Source organism: Erythrolamprus reginae, chromosome 3 (assembly GCF_031021105.1).
Source record: "Erythrolamprus reginae isolate rEryReg1 chromosome 3, rEryReg1.hap1, whole genome shotgun sequence".
NCBI classification, from domain to species: domain Eukaryota; kingdom Metazoa; phylum Chordata; class Lepidosauria; order Squamata; family Dipsadidae; genus Erythrolamprus; species Erythrolamprus reginae.
The window spans coordinates 126,716,289-126,736,187 of record NC_091952.1 but is presented as its reverse complement, the minus strand read 5'-3'; the positions used below and the strand labels follow the sequence as shown (position 1 = coordinate 126,736,187).

The following is a 19,899-nucleotide window of genomic DNA, read 5'->3' as shown; positions in this document are numbered from 1 at the left end:
GTCTTCCCTAGCCAATAGTTTCCTTGCAGCTTGTAGTAAGTAAAATAATACATATTAACACTAAAATTCCATTAGGACCTAGATCAGAGAGTTGGGGGGGGACCCCCGGATGCAAAAAACCCAGGCCAAAATTCAATGGGAGGTGGGGGTCGCCATTAGAGATATAATTACTATACTATACAGACTTGTCGCACACTCGCCCATTTATTTATTTGTTTGTTTGTTTGTCCAATACACAATACATATTGAAGAGAATAGACATGTAGTAATATATATAAAGAAAAGGATAGAAGAAAAGATATAAAAACAGAGAAGATATATGAAAGGAAGAAAAGATATATGATATATGAGATAAGGAGAGACAACTGGACACGGGACAAAAGGCACACTAGTGCACTTATGTATGCCCCTTACTGACCTCTTAGGAACCTGGAGAAGTCAATTGTGGATAGTCTAAGGGAAAAATGTTGGGGGTTAGGGGTTGACACTACTGAGTCCGCTAATGAGTTCCACGCTTTGACAACTGGATTGTTAAAGTCATATTTTTTTACAGTCAAGTTTGGAGTAGTTAACACTAAATTTGAATCTGTTGCATGCTCTTGTGTTGTTGCGGTTGAAGCTGAAGTAGTCATTGACAGGCAGGACGTTGCAGCATATGATCCTTGTGGGAAATACTTAGATCGTGTTTTAGGCGTCGTAGTTCTAAGCTTTCTAGACCCAGTATTGTTAGTCTTTTTTCATAGGGTATTCTGTTTCGAGTGGAGGAGGATTTCTCATTGTGAGTTTTAATTTTGTATGCTTTGTATGTTTATGTGTATTTGTTTATATATGTAAATAAAATTATTAAGAGATATCTCGGGCGGCAGTATTAGCCGGCAGTTTCCCATCCTCCTAGGGCGCATCTCCCCTCTCTTCCCCGTTCACCTGTTCACCGGGGGACGGTGCAGAGGGGCATTCCCGCCATTGGAGGCCGGCCAATCTGTAAAAAAAAAAAAAAGAGAGAGAGAGAGAGAGAGAGCAAAACCCAAAATAATAAAATAAAATAAATCCAAAAGAACACGCGCCTTTGACTTTCCTTTCAAGGCCCTGGCTCGCTTTGGCTGCAACCGCACCTGAACCGGCGAGGCGGGGAGGGAAAGGCGTCGCCAGCGAATCACATGGGCTCCGCTTCTGGTGCCATTGGATGGGGCCTAGCCATTAGCTCCTCTCTGCGCTGAAACGAGGGTAGCAAGCCAGACCGGGCGTGATTTGAAAAAAAAAAAAAATTAAAATGGTGGAGGTTTGCTTTTTCCTTCCTCCAGCCAAGGCCGAAGAGGTAAGCTCGGGGGCTTCGTCTAAAGCTCGCCTCGCCCGGGTTTGGACCGCGCTCCCTCGGCCGGCGCTTTCGGCCCCGCCTGCATGGGCTCGGCTGCTACAGTGAGCCGCTTCGCCGAGGCTGTGCTGCTGCTGGGTGAGGTGCGTAAAAGCAAAACACCGGGCGATTTTCATATTATTGCTAAGCGGCCGTCGCCCAGCTGGGTTGCGGAGCAGAGATTTTTGCGCAGTCTCATCCAGGGGCCAGGGCAAAAGCTGTCAGGCTAATGTCGGGACTCCTTTTTTCACAACAGTCTTAGTGGGTGGGCCGCTGTCGACGTCCCTTGCGCGCCGGGAAAAAGGCGCGATAAAGCGTTTCCCTTCGGGTCTCGCGAAGCCCAAAGCTCAGGTCTTGGCGGTGTTGGAAAGTCAGACTTTGCATTCAAGTGAGTCTTGTGCCTCAGGTAAGTGAAGGTGAAATGATTAGCCTTAGACTTTACACCTGCACCTGTTTTAAGTCAGCGCAAGTAGTAAACACCGCAAAAGCTTATTCGGGGGGGTTGTTTAATGAGTCAGGATCGTCTGCTTTGCAAACGCTTGCAGTATTGACAAAGCTACAATATGTCACCCTGTGTGTGAGAGATACTGAACGCAACTTTTGCTGGTATTAATAGACGTGTTTATTCTTGCGCTGCAAATAAATTTGGATTTGAACTTTGGGATTCTCTGGTTTTTATTTTGGACTGTGCTTGCACTAGCTCTCGTTTGCAAATGCACTGCTCAAAAAAATAAAGGGAACACTTAAAAAACAGAATATAACTGCAAGTAAATCAAACTTCTGTGAAATCAAACTGTCCACTTAGGGAGCAACATTGATTGACAGTCAATTTCACATGCTGTTGTGCAAATGGAATAATTGTGCAAATGAAATAGTGCAAATGAAATATCCAATGAGAATATTTCATCCATTCAGATCTAGGATGTGTTATTTGAGTGTTCCCTTTATTTTTTGAGCAGTATAGAAACAAGGTAGCTCTTTTCCTCACATTTCTGACTGCATGGGAAGGATGCTTAAACTGCTGGTTTCTTGGGGAACATGCTTCTCTTCTCTCCTTTTGTAAAAAATTAAGAAATATCTGAAATATTAACAGAGTAGAAGGCTTGTGACAAGGTATGTAAACTATCTTTCGTGTTACTGTACAAACTATATAAACTATCTCAGTCAGATAGTTAATACTATACAGTATTAACTACCTGACTGAGAATGGGTTTGCACAGTAAAGATGAAACTTCATCTCCTTGTAAACTATCGAAATAAAATGCAGCAGTTTATAGTTTTTGTTTTTTGTTTTGCAGAAACCAACTTCATTTATTGTATGAGAAAGTAAAATACTGGGGTTTTTCCTTTGAATTGTGTTTTAAAGACAAGCCTTGCAATGCTGGATTAAATTAAATCTTATTTAGGAAGATGTATGTGTGATTTCATCTTGTGAGGGGATCCTCAGGTCAATCTCTTCCAGTGGTGAAATGTAAACATGATGTGAGTGGCTTGTTTGGTGGTCGTGTGGCCAGCTTCTAAAATGTGGTGAAACTCACAACAACGCTCTTGCTTAGTAACCAACATTTTCCTTTCCTTTCCTTTCTTTTCCCTTCCCCTCCTCCCTCCCTCCCCACCTCTCTCTTGCCACTGTCCATTTGAAGTCTCCATTGCCAGTGAAAACTATTGATGGCCGAATTTTAAAAAGTAAGCTCCATCACTCATGCCACAGTGCCTTTGGAATTGACAATAAATCAACATCTCAGAAACTTAACTCTTTTTGTGGTTGACCACACTGATCTTCCACTGGTGCTGGGAACCACTTGGTTAAAACACCATGAACCCATTATTAGGTGGAAGAACCAGTCTATTGACTTCAAGGGTGCTCACTGCCTTTCTCAGGGCAATTGGCCACCCGCCACCCAGAAAGCTAACAGAGAGATTCCCAATCTCCCAAGTAAGCACACAGTCTTTGCTGATGTTTTGGGGGAGGGAGAAGCCTCAGTCCTTCCCACACAGAGAGAGTGCAATTGTGCCAAGATTCCCACCAACAATATGATTTTTTTTACTAAAGAATTGGAAACTTTGAAACAATGTTTAGACTCTAATTTGCAAAAGGGATTCATAGGGCCATCCCAGGCTCCTGCCTAAACTCCTACATTTTCATAATCAAGCATACCTGACAGTAGTGGGTCTCCCTCCCTCCCAAGGATAGTGGTTTATAATTACAAAGCTTTGAATGGAGTAACAGTAAGAGATCATTATCCGCTGCTGTTAATTCCAGACCTCTTAGATAGACTGCAGAAAGCATGCATTTTTACAAGATAGGACCTTGGCAATGCTTATAACCTTGTTACACGGCATTCCAGGATGACAAGCAGGTGTCCCAGGGCTGCTGCACATGCACACTACATTGGATGGATGGTGCTCCAGCATGACAGGCTGCCTGGGATAGGGCCAGCGTGCATATGCAGCCCTGGAATATCCACCTGTTTCTTTGGGTAGATATAGTTTTGCCTGAAGAACAAGCCCAAAGTTGATATCAGCACTATCTAAAGGTGTAAAAATAAACAAAGGTCCTAGCATCACTTTAACAGACATCAACTGCAAAGCCTAAGCATCAGACATCAAATGCAAAGCTTATGCTTTAGCATACAACATCAAGATATTATTATTATTATTATTATTATTATTTAAAAAGTTATATGCTGCCCCTCTCCGAAGACTCGGGGTGGCTTACAACATATAAAAACAGTATACATCATGATTGATTGAGTATACATCATGATTGATCAAGATATTATTATTATTATTATTATTATTATTATTATTATTATTATTATTATTATTATTATTATTTAAAAAGTTATATGCTGCCCCTCACCGAAGACTCGGGGTGGCTTACAACATATAAAAACAGTATACATCATGATTGATTGAGTATACATCATGATTGATCAAGATATTATTATTATTATTATTATTATTATTATTATTATTATTATTATTATTATTATTATTATTTAAAAAGTTATATGCTGCCCCTCACCGAAGACTCGGGGTGGCTTACAACATATAAAAACAGTATACAGTGATCCCCCGCTCGTTGCGAGGGTTCCGTTCCAGGAGCCCCCGCAACGAGCGGGTTTTCGCGAAGTAGCGATGCGGAAGTAAAAACACCGTCTGCGCATGTGCAGACGGTGTTTTTACTCCCACAGCGCTAGCGAGGAGCCGAAGATTGGGGGCGGGGCGGCTGTTTGCCGCCGGCATGGAGGGCTTCCTAGCAGCCCCCCAAACCCGGGTTGGGGGTCCGGGGGGCGCTTGGTATCGCCGATAGCAAGCGGCAAGGAACGGCTTGTCTCGGCGCTTTCGAGCTGTCAGCTCGAAAGCGCCGAGACAAGCCGTTCCTTGCCGCTTGGTATCGCCGGTTTTGAGCTGAGTCCGGAAGCGAATTCGCTTCCGGACTCAGCTCAAAACCGGCGAGAATGAACGGCGTGGGCGGGCGAAGGGCGGGCGGCAGCGAGGAGTTTGCGTGGGCGGTGGGGAAACTCCTCGCTGACGCCAGCAAGAGGGGGAAGACCCAGGGAAGCCGCTGCCATCTACGCATGCGTGCCCGGCACGCATGCGTAGATGGTATTTTTGACTTCCGGGTTGAAAAATAGCGAAGTACCCTGTTCGCAATGGTTGGGGACGCAATAAACGGGGGATCACTGTACATCATGATTGATTAAAATTAAAAATTATATTTAAAAAACTAAAAAAGCCTATTAGCAGACACACATGTCCATTCAAACAAGCCCACTATTCATTCATTAGCCAGGGGGTAGAATCTAATGACCCCAAGCTTGGTGGCATAAATGAGTCTTTAGACTCTTACTGAAGGGAGGGAAGGTGGGGGCAACACGAATCTCTGGGGGGAGTTGATTCCAGAGGGCCGGGGCTCCCACAGAGAAGGCTCTTCCCCTTGGTCCCGCCAAGTGACATTGTCTCTGTGGGACCTAACTGGTCGCTGGGATTCATATGAGAAATGCTTAGGGCTTTTGCCATACCGATAGACAATACAGTAAAATATCCTGTAACACAGATCTGATGCTTCCCATTCATGAGAAAGGCAGTTGTGAATGGAAACTAGAATGCATCCAGAAATGTAGCAAGACCACTGGAATTGGGAAGGCTAAGATCCTCAGATTAAATGCCATTGCAAGTCTTTTGTTTGTTCACTCCCCACCCCCCTCCTTCCTTTGGCTGCCAACAGAGACAATCTGTAAATGTTGAGGGTAGCAGTTGCTGCTGAGAACAGAAAGTAACTAATTGTACCGCTGATAGGGGAAGGAAAGTAATTGGAGGGAGATGGATCTCTCCATGGTTGAGTACTGTATGTGCCAGGAGAAAGGAGGAAGTGTGTTGCAGTCTAGGTGTGGTAGAAATGAAAGGCTATAAATGCGAAATCTTATTTGCCATGCCCTCCAGGCATCACCGTTTTAATTTGTGAAGCTTTGGGTGGCAGCACATGCATTCATGTCCCTTTTGTGCTGGGAAAAGCAACATAAAGACATTTTATAATTCACTACTATGTCTTCAGATTATTATTATTATTATTATTATTATTATTATTATTATTATTATTATTATTATTATTATTTATTAGATTTGTATGCCGCCCCTCTCCGTAGACTCGGGGCGGCTCACAACAATAATAGTACAGTAATACCTCATGATACGAACTTAATTGGTGCAAGGAGGAGGTTCGTATGACGAAAGGTTCGTAAGACGAAACATTGTTTCCCATAGGAAACAATGTAAAGTCAATTAATCCATGCAACCCAAAAAACCCCCGCAAAAAAACGGCTTTCGGCGACTGCTGGGAAGCCGTGCGGCTGTTTTAAAAGGTGACAGCCGGCCTGGGGGGCTTCCCAGCATCCCCCCGAACCCGGGTTTGGGGTTCGGGGGGGTGCTGGGAAGCCCCCCAGGCCGGCTGCGACCTTTTAAAACAGCTGCGCCGCTTCCCAGCTGTCTCCTGAAGCCGAACGCCAAAGCCGAACTTCCGCGTTCGGCTTCGGGAGACAGCTGGGAAGCGGCGCGGCTGTTTTAAAAGGTGACAGCCGGGCTGGGGGGCTTCCCAGAAACCTCCTGAACCGAACCCGGGGTTCAGAAAATTTTTGCCTCTTCTTACAAACTTTGTTCGAGTTACAAACCGGCGTTCGGGAGGCTTCTGGGAAGCCCTGCCGCCCGGCTGTCACCTTTTAAAACAGCCGTGCGGCTTCCCAGTAGTCTCCGAACGCCGGTTCGTAACTCAAAAAAAGTTCGTAAGAAGAGGCAAAATTTTTCTGAACCCCGGGTTCGTATCACGAGTTGTTCGTAAGACGAGGGGTTCGTATCTTGAGGTACCACTGTACAATGTATAACAAATTTTTGTTTGTTTGTTTGTTTATTTATTTATTTATTTATTAGATTTGTATGCCACCCGTCTCCATAGACTCGGGGCAGCATACAAAGTCATTAAAAAAACCTTATTTTAAAAGAAACATACACACAAACATACCATGCATAAACTGTAATAGGCCCAGGGGAAATGTCTCAGTTCCCCCATGCCTGGTGGCAGAGGTGGGTTTTAAGAAGTTTACGAAAGGCAAGGAGGGTAGGGGCAGTTCTAATCTCCGGGGGGGAGTTGGTTCCAGAGGGTCGGGGCCGCCACAGAGAAGGCTCTTCCCCTGGGTCCCGCCAGACGACATTGTTTATAGTATAGTATAGTCTTGCTTATGACAGATTTAACAGTTTCCTGCTGAATTAAAGATTCTTTGGTTTGCTCTTAAATCGCAGCTCCGTAGTATTTCTATACTGGTAGTCCACAACTTAGTTGAGCCCAAAATTTATGTTGATAAGCAAGAAATACATGAAGTGAGCTTGCCCCATTTTATGACTTTTCTCACCACATTTGTTGAATCGCTGCAATTCTTAAATTAGTAACGTAGTTGTAAAAAGCAAATACGGTTTCCCCATTGACTTTCTTTCTCAGAGGTTCGCAAAAAGGGGTCACATGATTCTAGGATCCTGCAGCAGTCATAAATGTGAGTCAGCTGTCAAGCATCCGTATGTAAATCACGTGACTGGGGGGATGCAACAATGGTCGTAAGTGTGAAAAGTGGTCATAAGTCACTTTTTTCAGTGCTGTTGTAACTTGAAACAGTCACTAAATGAACTGTTGTAAGGCAAGGCCTACCTGTAATTCAAAGTAACATATCAAAATATTGTGAAACGCTCTTTGAGAGTTACCTTGCTCCGCCACCCTAACTGTTGTTAAGTTAGTTACCAGGTTGTTAAGTGAATCTGCCTTCTCAATTAATTTTGCTTGTCAGAAGGTCGCAGAAGGTGATCACATGACCCCTGGACACTGTAACCATAACATATATGAGTCAGTTGCCAAGTGCTTGAATTTTGGTTATATGATCAAGAGGATGCTGGAAAAGTTGTTGTGTCCCCTCAGGCTGCTAGAGTGCCTCAGGAACGTCCCTTATTGGCCAGAGCGAAGCTGTTTGGAAGTGGGAATTTAAAGGCTTCCTATTGGCTGTCGCCTCTGACAGCTGACTGTAAAAGAACTGTTGTATTTGCTGTTGCTCTGTGAGCCTTAATAATGGCTTGTTGGTTCTTGATCCATCTCGCTCAATCCTTGTGTCTGCACCCTTCGGACTTAATAGCTGGAACTGTCAAAAACCAATCATAAGTCACTTTTTCAGAGTTGTAAGCTGAGGACTACCTGTTTCTCATTTCTGTACAGGTAGTCCTCAACGTTTGACCACAATGGACCCCAAAGGTTTGGTGGTTCAGTGAGACTTTTGTTAAGTGAGTTCTGCCCCATCTTATGGCCTTTCTTGACACGGTTGTTAAGTGAATCACTGCAGTTGATCAATTAGTAACCCAGTTGTTGAGTGAACCTGGTTTCCCCATTGATTATGCTTGGCAAACGGTCACATGATCTTGGGACACAGCAACGGTCATAAATGCGAACCAATTCTCAAACATCTGAATGTTAATCACACAATGATGGAAGCTCTGCAAAGGTTGTAAATGTGAAAAATTGTCACAAGTCTCTTTTTCTCAGTATCAGTGTAATTTTGAATGGTCACTAAATGAACTGTTGTAAGTTGAGGACTACCTCTAATATTAAACCAGGGTTGGACAACTTGTGCCCTTTCGTATGTTGCAAACGAATGGAATAAAATTCACTAGTCTATAGTTTTTGGGGTTTTTTTTGCTGAAGTCAACTTCATTTATAATATGAACTATATTGAACTGTAACCCCTAATATTGTTTTGTCATTTGCACAGTTGGGTATCTGTTACATTTCTTGACGAATCTAATACCAACCAAGCGTGCAGCTTGGAAATAAATCAAAACTCATTAATACCATATAGCAGAGGTCCCCAACCTTTTTGGCACCAGGGACCAATAGCAATAGCATTTAGACCAGGGGTCCCCAAACTTTTTACACAGGGGGCCAGTTTACTGTCCCTCAGACTGTTGGAGGGCCGGACTATAAAGAAACCCCTATGAACAAATCCATATGCACACTGCACATATCTTATTTAAAGTAAAAAACAACATGGGAACAAATACAATATTTAAAATAAGAAGTAATAAAGTAATTTATACATTTTTATTAACAAGTAAATTTAAACTTAAATCAAGAAACTCCCTCCATTTCTCCTTCCTTCCTTCCCTCCCTTCTTCCTCTCTACTTCTCTCTTCCCTCTCTTTTCTTCCTTCTCTCTCATTTGTTTCATTTTCCTCTCCCTCGTTTTCTCATTTTTCTCTTTCTCTTTTTCTCTCTCTCTCACTCTTTCCATCTATCCCCCTTTATGTCTTCCTCTCTATCTCTCCCTCTTTCTCTCTCTTCTCTTTCTCTTTCTTTCTCTGTCTCTTTCACTCACTCTTTCTCTCTCCCTCTTTGTATCTCTCCCTCTTCCTTTCTCTCTCCCTCTTTTGCCCTCTTTCTCTTGCTTTCTTTCTCTCTCACTCTATTTCTATCTCTCCCTCTCTCCCTCTTTCTTTCTCTCTCACTCTATTTCTATCTCTCCCTCTTTCTTTCTCTCTCACTCTATTTCTATCTCTCCCTCTTTCTCTCTCCCTCTCTATCTCTCCCTCTTTCTTTCTCACTATATTTCTATCCTTCTTTCTCTCTCACTCTCTATCTCTCCCTCTTTCTCTCGCTTTCTCTCTATCTTGCTTTCTCTCTCTCTCTCATACACCACGCTGGCAACAGAGAGAGAAAGAGAGAGCGGAGGGCAGCTTGCCAGTCCACGGCCCCCTGAATGAGCAGCTCTGCATGGCCCCAGCACTGGACTTCGCCGTCGCCTCCGCCCCGTCCGGCTCTCCAGCTAACCCCCTGAATTCACCCGAACGGAGGCGGAGGCGGTTTCAAAGGACCAACATACGGTCCTTCATGGTGCTGCGTTGCTAAAGCCTCCAAACTCCGCTGCTGTCCTTGGGCATTGTTACTTCTAAGCTGCGCTGAGAGAGAGAGAGCGGAGAGTACCGGACTTCACCGTCGCCTCCGCCCCCGCCTGGCTCTCCAGCTAAGAGGCAGCAATCACGTCCACCCCTTCGCCCCCCACGGTGCCCAGCGCCCAGCCCCACGCCGCCTCCGCCTCCGGGTAGCGCGCCCGAGCTCTTCCTGCAGGAACGGGTGGTGGGGTGGAAGTGGTTGGACTTATCTACACGCGCGCCTGCTGATTGGGAAGAGAGGGAAAAAAATCTGCGCCTCCAAAGAGGGGGGGGGAGAAAGAAAAAAAGAGTTCCAACTTGGCGGAAGGCGGAGGGGAGAACCGAGCGTGCTGCAGCAAGTTTGCTTGGCTTTCTGGGGCTTTTTTTTTTCTCCCCTTCCACCACCCCTGTCTGAATGTCGTTTGCCGCTTAGGAGTGACCCTCTCTCGGGCTTGTTGTGGATGTGGCGTGGATGAGGGGGAAAGCCTGACTGCCCGGAAAAGCACATTTGGAAAGTCTCTGTGGAGAGCCAAAATCCCAACGAAGCTTCTTTTTTCTTCAGTAGTCGGTAAGGAGGCGAAGAAGAGGTTGAACTGGTTTTGCTAATTCGCGCTTACGGCTTTCCCCCTCATCCACGCCGCATCCACAACAAGCCCGAGAGAGGGTCACTCCTAAGCGGCAAACGACATTCAGACAGGGGTGGTGGAAGGGGAGGAAAAAAAGCCCCAGAAAGCCAAGCAAACTTGCTGCAGCACGCTCGGTTCTCCCCTCCGCCTTCCGCCAAGTTGGAACTCTTTTTTTCTTTCTTCCCCCCCCCCTCTTTGGAGGCGCAGATTCCCCCCCCCTCTTCCCAATCAGCAGGCGCGCGTGTACATAAGTCCAATCGCTTCCACCCCACCACCCGTTCCTGCAGGAAGAGGTTAGCGCGCTACCAGGAGGAGGAGGTGGCGGTGGCCTGGGGCCGGGCGCTGGGCGCCATGGAGGGCAAAGGGGTGGACTCTTTGCTGGAGAGCCGGACCGGGGGCAGAGGCGACGGCGAAGTCCGGTGCTGGGGCCATGCGGGGCCGCTCATCCAGGGGGCCGTGGACCGGCAAGCCGCCCTCCACGCTCTCTCTCTTTCTCTCTCAGCGCAGCTGAGGTAACAGTGCCTGGGGACAACAGCGGAGCTCGGAGGCTGCAGCAACGCAGCGCCGAGAAGGACCAGGTCCCTTGAAGCCGCCGCTGCCTCCATTCGGGCAAATTCAGGGGGGTTCCTGAATCTCCCGTCCATTCACCGCGGAGGATGAGGTGAGGAGGAGACGCCGCTTTCCTCCCCACCCCTTGCCTCTGCACCGTCTCCTCCTCACCTCATCCTCCGCGGTGAATGGATGGGAGATTCCAGAGCTTATTATATCTATTGATAAAATCTCGTGTGGTCCCTGCGGGCCGGATAAATCGCCTCAGCGGGCCGCATCCGGCCCGCGGGCCGTAGTTTGGGGACCGCTGATTTAGACTTATATACTGCTTCATAGTGCTTTACAGCCCTCTCTAAGAAGTTTACAGAGAGTAAGCATATTGCCACCAACAATCTAGGTCCTCATTTTATCGATGGAAGGCTGAGTCAACTTTGAGCCTACTGAGATTCGATCTGCCAAACTGCTGGCAGCTGGTGATCTGCAGAAGTAGCTTGCAGTACTGCACTCTAACCACTGCACCACCGAGGACATCTAATGAATCTAATGCCTGATGATCTGAGGTGGAACTGAGGCCTTAATGTTAAGGAGCTGGGGAGTGGCTGCATTTAGAGATGAAATTGCACTTGCCTCACCTGCCATTCACCTCTAGCTATGCAGCTCAGTTCCCAACAGACCATGGATCAATAGTGGTCCATGGCATGGGGATTGGGGACCAATGTTCCCTCTAAGCTGCGCAGCTGCACATGTAAGAAGAGAATGGCACGTAGCAGTTTCCAATTGCCATGCGCCATTTTCTAACATTGTTGGGGACCCCCTGCCATACAGGGCCTACAAAGTTTTTCTCTGTAATCTTAAGCATCTTTATTCATTGGAGATGGGAAATCTTACTCAGCAACATGTGGAAGGCTAAAACTGCTGGGAATTCAAGGAACAGAAGTTGCTTGAGCTACATTACAGTTTAGCATTGTGACACAATCAAGTCTGTTCAGGAAACAAGTGAGGAGAAAAAAGTATTTCAGCCGGTGTAATGTAGGCCGAGCACTTACCTTGGCAATAACAGGTCCATTTTTCTTGATAAATAAGCAAAGGCTCTTGAAGATGAGGAATTAGGCATGTGGATTGTTTAACCATTAACAGCGCTGTACAGATAAACAGTCCATTGGCCCTGTCCTGATTTTAGGAAGGTATGAATTATGATCCTTTAATAGTACCATGAAGTCCATTATATTCAGTAGGTTGATAACTATTAAGTAGAATATTTATACCCCTCAGTTCCAGTAAAAATATACTGTCAAGGCAGTTAACAATAACATGGGGATATAATAACAGCATTTAGAATTAAACTGTTATAACTCAGATAAAAACATCCAATAAAAGAGATTGTTGAAGTATTATATTAAGGAAGCTGACACAGCTGCCAACAGGGTTTGAACAGCACACAAAACAAAAAGGAGGAGGGAGACCAAGCTTAGTCAAGGAATGAACAGGCTGAAGCTGAAGACAGAAAGAGGCTTCTAAGATCAATCATAGTTATCTCTTGGGACTCTGCAGCTGTCTTATGGGAGTTTGGCCCAAATTATGGAACAGGATAGCTGTGAAATTGCCTTCAACATTAGAGGGATTTAGAAAGCACTCTGATTATTTTATCAGGTCTTTGAGAGGCAAATTAATCTAGGGAAATACTTCCTGCATACAAATGTACATACATACATACATTAATGTTTCTTCAACATAGAAGTATTCAACTATGTATTGTGATTTATTTCCTAGTTGTTTTAACCTTTCTTATGCATGGAAGGATTGTAAACCGCTCAAAACTGACAATTGAGCTAAGCCTAATAAAAGAAATAAGTACAGTGGTACCTCTACCTACAAATGCCTCTGCTCATGAACTTTTCTAGCTAAGAACCGGGTGGTTCAAGATTTTTTTGTCTGTTCCATTTTCCACTTACAAACCCGAGCCTTCGAAACTGTAACCGGAAAAGGCAGGGAGAAGCCTCTGTGGGGCCTCTCTAGGAATCTCCTGGGAGGAAACAGGGCCGGAAAAGGCAGGGATAAGCTTCTGTGGGGCCTCTCTAGGAATCTCCTGGGAGGAAACAGAGCCTCCACCCTCCTTGTGGTTTTCCCAATCGCACACATTATTTGCTTTTACATAATTCCTATGGGGAAAATTGCTTATTCTTAAAAACTTTTCTACTTAATAACCTGGTCACGGAACGAATTAAGTTCATAAGTAGAGGTACCATGGTACTTTTCAGGGAATAGTTTTCTACTCGAGAGTATTTCCTGAACAGCGATCGATTTTAAAATGGAAACCATCAGAAGGGAAGAAAAGCAAGAACTTGTGTTACTCCTTTAAGCCAGCCCATATATCCCTTGTTTACAGTGTGTCCCACTGTGGACAGAGTGTCCCACTGTGCTAAGGATATCCTTGGCTGGAGTCAATCAAGTCAAAATGGCAGCCACAGTGATCAAAGTCCTGCCCCTTTAAATAGGGGGGAGGGCTTTTATTGAGGTTGTGGTTGTCATTTTGACATTTCCCACTCCCCAGATGAACTGTGCTGAAAATTTTCTATTGAAATTTATATTTCTTTTGAACTTATAGCGGCTAATTCTGAATTCGCATTTTTATGTTTTAGATTTGCAAATGGAAACAGGTCTGATTTTTTGGGGACAATATAGGAATGGCCACTCTAGGACCTTTTCACTTTTTTTCACCAGTTCTGTTTCACCGAGGAAGGAAAATCAATCTGCTTTTTTCAGAAACTATTTTCTCTCATCATAGCAAAAATCAGAGATAGATCTCTTCCTTGATTTATGATTCACACTACTTCCCTGTGCATAAGTCTTTAACCTACTTTTCCCAAGGCATTTTAAAGGGCATTAAAGGAAGAAAATTATTTTCTGCTTCTAAGCTCTGTTGAGAGGATTAATCTGGCCTTTCACGCTTTTTGCATTATTACTGACATTGCAAGACATGACAGCTGATAAATCTTCTACCTAATGCAGTATAATCATGATTTTAACTTTTTTAATATTAATGCATGATCAAAATTGTGTACACCTTAGTTTTGGAGCCCTTGAAAGTTGTTGTTCATTAACCTTAGTTACCACTTTTCTATCATCTACAAATGTTTCTATTTATCAGTTGTGCGCCAGCCCACTCTTAAGATGTGGTTAAATATGCCACAGTTGGTTTTCAAGGACTATCTAGTCATTATTTTACAATCATAGCTTTTGCTAAAGATGTAACTAACAACAAATTGCATCTGTTCCTTTTTTGGCAGTAGAAAAATGTTTTTCTTCCTTCCGCCAGAAGTAAAGAGACTTAGGAGTCATCCAGAGAGCTGCTTTAATGTGCTTTACTTCAATCAGTGAAGTGGTGCTGAAATATGTTGGCAGAATTTGGGCTGTTCTGGTAGCTGATCTGTATTGATTTAAGCATTTATATGGCCACATTAAACATTTATATGGTTACATAAACTCAACCAACATCATTGTCACCAAACATGACCAATAAGTAGAAAACATATATTATTAAAAGATAACTAGGATGTGTAAAATGGTAAACTGAATGGGATAGATGAAAACAACCAACAGTTATTGAATGGGGAAAAAGTCAAGTCTTGACTGCTTTTCCAAAGGCCAGCAGACTTGGGATTGTTGTATGTGGCAGATGTTTGTAGACAGTACGGACACTGAAAAGGCCCACTTCCTAGATCCCATGACATGTCAGTACTTAAATGAGGGAACCTGGAATGTGTCCACCTTATGGGGAAACGGAGCCCTGGTGGCATACTGTTTAAGTGCAGTATTGCAGGCTGACTCTGCATTCCACTGCCAGGATATGATGACCCAGGGTGTGGCACAAAGGCAACACAGCCAGATAATAAGTATGAGTCCCTTTATTAGCTCCACCTTTTACTGTTTGGTCTGGAGAGAAATTCCCACAAACCTGTAATAGCCTTTGGCTGAAAATACTCCACTCCAATCCTTATAAACAGAAAACTTCCAACTATAAATCCAATAAGGCAAAATAAGGAAATTAATCTGGCAGGCAAGCAAATCCCAGAAGTGAAGTCGCAGGGCAGTAAATCATACCAGTTGGGAGGATGCCAGGAATTCAGATAAAGCAGTTAACAAAAGATGAAGTCAGTGTTTGTTCCCAACAGTTGTCGTTCCCATTTGTCTCTCCTTTAAACTTCATCCCCAGGTGTGCCTTGTGAAGGGAATCAGGGCCCTTTTTTCCCTCTCAACCCATGTGGCTCTCTTCTTCATCCTTCCCTGCATGGCCTAGGATGAGGAGGGGGTGGACCTTGGTCTTCATCTGAACCTCCTCTCCCTTGCTTTGCCAAGACTGACTTTGCCCTTCTCCAGTTTCCTCCACAGCCAATGGAGCCACTGTCCCGCTTTCTGTCAGCTGTTCGGATTCAGACTCTGATGGGGGCATGACACAGGAGTTCAATCCTGACAGGTCTCCAACGTGATCTTCCATTCTTTCCAGATTGATAAAACAAGGAATTTGATTGTTGGGGGCAATAGGTTGAAACTGCAAACCACTCAAAGAGTACTGTAAAACACTATGGAGCCATATACAAGTTGAAGTGTAATTGCTGTATGTGAGTCAGGCAGATGTTAGAAGCAGGCGGTCCTACAAGTAGCTTGGTCATATGCCATGCAGGACTTTCAAGGTGATAATGAGCATCTTGAATTCCTTCTGGATCCTTGTTGGGAGCCAGAGCAACTTGAAGCATATCAGTGTCTCAAGGGCATTCGATCCATAACTACCCACACTGGTGCATTCTGGACTAAAATAAAGAACTTAACACAAACTAAAGTCAGGAAGAAAAAAAACCTCAAAGAGAAAATGAAAAGTGAAAGAAAGGAAACAAGTTAAGGAAAAGGGAAGACACAAAGAAATGGTTTCTGATATTCTTCACAGCATTTGTAAGTACAGTTATGCTTTACTTACCCTCTCTCTACATCAGTGTTTCCCAACCGTGGCAAGTTGAAGATATTTGGACTTCAACTCCCAGAATTCCCCAGCCAGTCATGATACCCTGTTAGGCCAGAGTGGAAACTTGTTAACATTAAAATTAGCCATGGGTTTCTCCTCTTGTTCGTTCTGGCTAAAAAGGCCATTGCACTCTGTTCAGCACCAAGGGGCATTGCAAATAACATCCAGTTGGCATTAGTTTGCCACCAAGCTATGGTCAGGGTCATCTGAAAAAAATATGGTTGTTTTTTTGAAGTGTAGATAATCTAAAAGTATAAAATAGTTTTAAAATGGTTGGCAATAAAGGCAGTCAAGAAAAAAGATACTTTTATACTGTATGTTATGAAATCCATCTGTTTAGGATATGAGTCCGCGGAGAGGGGCGGCATACAAATCTAAATAAATAATAAATAAATTTGGCTTTATAGTTCACTATACAAAGTCCAAAAGAATATCATTTTAAGAGTGGGTAGGTATTACCTTAGCAAGATTGCACAAAAACTACAGTTCCTTTCTAGTGTAAATGTCAGAAGCAAGAAGGTACAATAGTTATTTTTGTGTATAGAGAACAGGAAGAACCTTTGCTTGGTAAAACATAATCTTGGCATTCAAACGTCAGTCCCTGTCTGTTGCCATGATCACCTGCATGATTTTGTTCCTGGGACTTTACTTACCAGAATTTTTCAACCTTGGTAAATCTCCAGTATGTGGACTACAATTCCAAGAATTCTCAGCCGGGGCTATATTGACTAAACAAAAAATAGGCTTTCAAATCTACCTACCTGCCATCCAACTTGCTCAGGCTGGGAAATACTGAGTTAGAAAAGGCAAAAATTCTTAAAAATGCAAAATTAGTTGGATGTTAACAGGGTAGAATTGATCCTACAAAAAGCATATTTTGGAAGAAAAGGAAGCTATAACTTAAATTATTATTTTTAGTTCCCATTATTTTAGTTTTTAAAATTATTGCTACCTTCCATTTCTTAGTGTAGTCCTGAAACATTAATCAGTGTTTATATTTGAAAACATTGCAGTATTTTCCAGTGAAATATAACACTACAATCCAAGATTAATTTCTCTGTGTCAAGCAACTACTGGTACCTTAAACCAACATTTCATTTTAATGTGTAAAAAATAAGTTTGTTTCTGTCGGGTGACCAGAACTATTAAGGCTTGTAGAATTAGGTAACTAATAATTACTGGAGTTTTGTAAAAGTCTGTGGATGCAGAAATAGGCCGTTTAATCAAACTTTGATTTCATATTAGGAATCTGAAGCAAATAAACTGAAAATAAAATTGCCAACATTCTAATGTCCTTACACCAATTTTTAAAATATAGTATATGCACAGATACAGTTTTGATTGCTAGATCTGAAAAACTGGGGGGGGGGGGGGGGGGGGGGGGGGGGGCTTGAGAATCTTCCTTACAGGAAAAGACTGCAACATCTGATTTTTCAAAGAAAAAACAAGATGACACAAGGAAGATATGGTCAAAGAAAGTGTATAATATTATGCATGGGCAGAGAACAATTTCATTAGGATTTACATGAAGATGTTCCCTAAAATGGGACTTGGTATGATCAAACACTGATGCAAAGCATGATTTGGAAAACAGAATAGTGTTCTCTGGGGGATAATTCTCCCTATGGTAGACTGGAGAAACAAAACATCTCTCTCAGGTGTTTTTGATTGTTCTTCTCTGTTGAGTCTAATTGAGAAATGACTCTGAGACCAGCTGCTGTCTGCCTTTTCCAAGAGATGCTTAAGTGTAAAGAAATATGAGGTAGTCATCTCCAGTTAAAACCCTTCCCTATTGGGCAGCCAGTGCTATATAGTCTCCTCAAGAGACATTAAAGGAAGGGCTGCATGATAAGCTGCCACCCCTCAGATGACCATATAAGTCTTGCTATCAAACTTGCCAGAGAGTAGGAGGAAAGGAGAAATTGATAGTTTTCCCAAAGTGTAATGACTAAATGACCCAGCTTGACTCCAGACCAAATAGCCACTCTTTGGATCAGATATGCTTCTTAAGAGACATCCTTCACTGTTTTGGGGAACAAAGTCACCTTCAAACATCACCAGCTATATATTCTGGCTTTTTTTGCAGTGTCTTCCAGACTCCTAATAAATTCTTTGTGCTTGCAGTTGAATGGTTGACATTGCTCATTGATGACAGACCAGTGGTGAACTTCAATATTTTTAGTACTGCTCCTGTGGGCATGGCTTGGTGGGCTTGGTGGCCATGGCTTGGTGAGCATGGTGTGGCTTGGTGGGCGTGGCAGAAGAAGGAAACTGCAAATTCTCCATTCCCTCACCACTCCTGAATTTATATGGTCCTCATTTCAGCTACCAGCTAAGTTGGCATACTATTTACATTGTACCTTTCCTTTTATACAAGGAAATAAAAAAACAACCTATTGCTCCTAATCACTTTATTTACAATTAACTTTTAACCCCATGACTGTATAAATCAAACTTTTTGAACTTTGAGAGATGTTTTGATATTGATGCTGTTCAGGTTTATTGTTTTATTAGAATTTGATGGAGAGGAGGGCTGTGGTCTACCCTGTTTTTTTTCACAATAGTGAGCAAGCAGTTCTATTTATATAATGAAGACCACTCCTTTCACAGAACTGACCTGGAATAACCAAAATACTGGATATACTATAAAACTGGATAAATGGCAAAAACTGGGATAGAAACTACAAATTGACAATTGGCAACTACATACAAGGAAAACATGTATAAAATGTTTTAGAGGTGGCATTTGCCACCGGTAAGGCAAGCAAAAATGGTTAAAAACATGTCCACCAAATGTTGGAAATGCAACCAGATATCTGGCTTGTACTATCATATATAGTGGACTTGTTAAAAAACTAAAGAAATATTGGACAAAATACTTATATGATTAGAGAAAATGATTGTTAGCATGTCAAAGAATTATACTGTATACAATATTCCTAGGGCAAAAACTATTGAGAGCAAATGTGGTGGTAATAGATAGCCACCTAATAACCCAGACCAATCCAATTTAACTATAAATATTTACATATATCCAATAGAATAGTCAGTAACAATCCTAGTCAATCACAGAGACATTGATCAATCATATACAAATACAAACTGAGATCAGAACACAAAGTTCTTTACACACAGCAATGCTATAATAATGCCCCCCAGGAAATGCTAATACAGTGGTACCTCAAGATACGAACCCCTCGTCTTACGAACAACTCGTGATACGAACCCGGGGTTCAGAAAAATTTTGCCTCTTCTTACGAACTTTTTTCGAGTTACGAACCGGCGTTCGGAGACTGCTGGGAAGCCGCGCGGCTGTTTTAAAAGGTGACAGCCCTGCGGCGGGACTTCCCAGAAGCCTCCCGAACGCCGGTTCGTAACTCGAACAAAGTTCGTAAGAAGAGGCAAAATTTTTCTGAACCCCGGGTTCGGTTCGGGAGGTTGCTGGGAAGCCCCCCAGCCCGGCTGTCACCTTTTAAAACAGCTGCGCAGCTTCCCAGCAGTCGCCGAAAGCGGGTTTTTTGCGGGGGGTTTTTTGGTTGCACGGATTAATTGACTTTACATTGTTTCCTATGGGAAACAATGTTTCGTCTTACGAACCTTTCATCCTCCTTGCACCAATTAAGTTCGTATCATGAGGTATTACTGTACAGTGATCCCTCGATTTTCGCGGCTTCAAACTTCGCGAAACGCTATACCACGGGTTTTCAAAAAATATTAATTAAAAAATACTCCACGTTTTTTTTGCTATACCACGGTTTTTCCCACCCGATGACGTCATACGTCATCACCAAGAGTCACTTCTCTGTCTCTTTCTCTTTCTTTCCTGTCATTCTCTGCTTCAATCATTTTCTCATTTCTCTTTTTTTCTCCCCTTTTTTCTATCATTTCTCTCTCTC

At 43.2% G+C, this 19,899-nt stretch overlaps 1 protein-coding gene across 4 annotated transcripts in view; it reads left to right on the top strand.

Annotated features, from left to right (window-relative positions):
* Window positions 1-1,222: 1,222 nt before the first annotated feature.
* Window positions 1,223-19,899, top strand: part of LRRC8D (leucine rich repeat containing 8 VRAC subunit D) — a 116,564-nt gene continuing 97,887 nt past the window's right edge. The window contains exon 1 of one of the 4 annotated variants that reach the window (XM_070746601.1): window positions 1,223-1,455. The gene's annotated coding sequence lies outside the window, so the exon portion shown is untranslated. Of the gene's footprint in view, window positions 1,456-1,668; window positions 1,740-19,899 lie in introns of those variants that run through there. The other 3 variants (XM_070746594.1, XM_070746596.1, XM_070746599.1) reach the window with 3 other exon arrangements.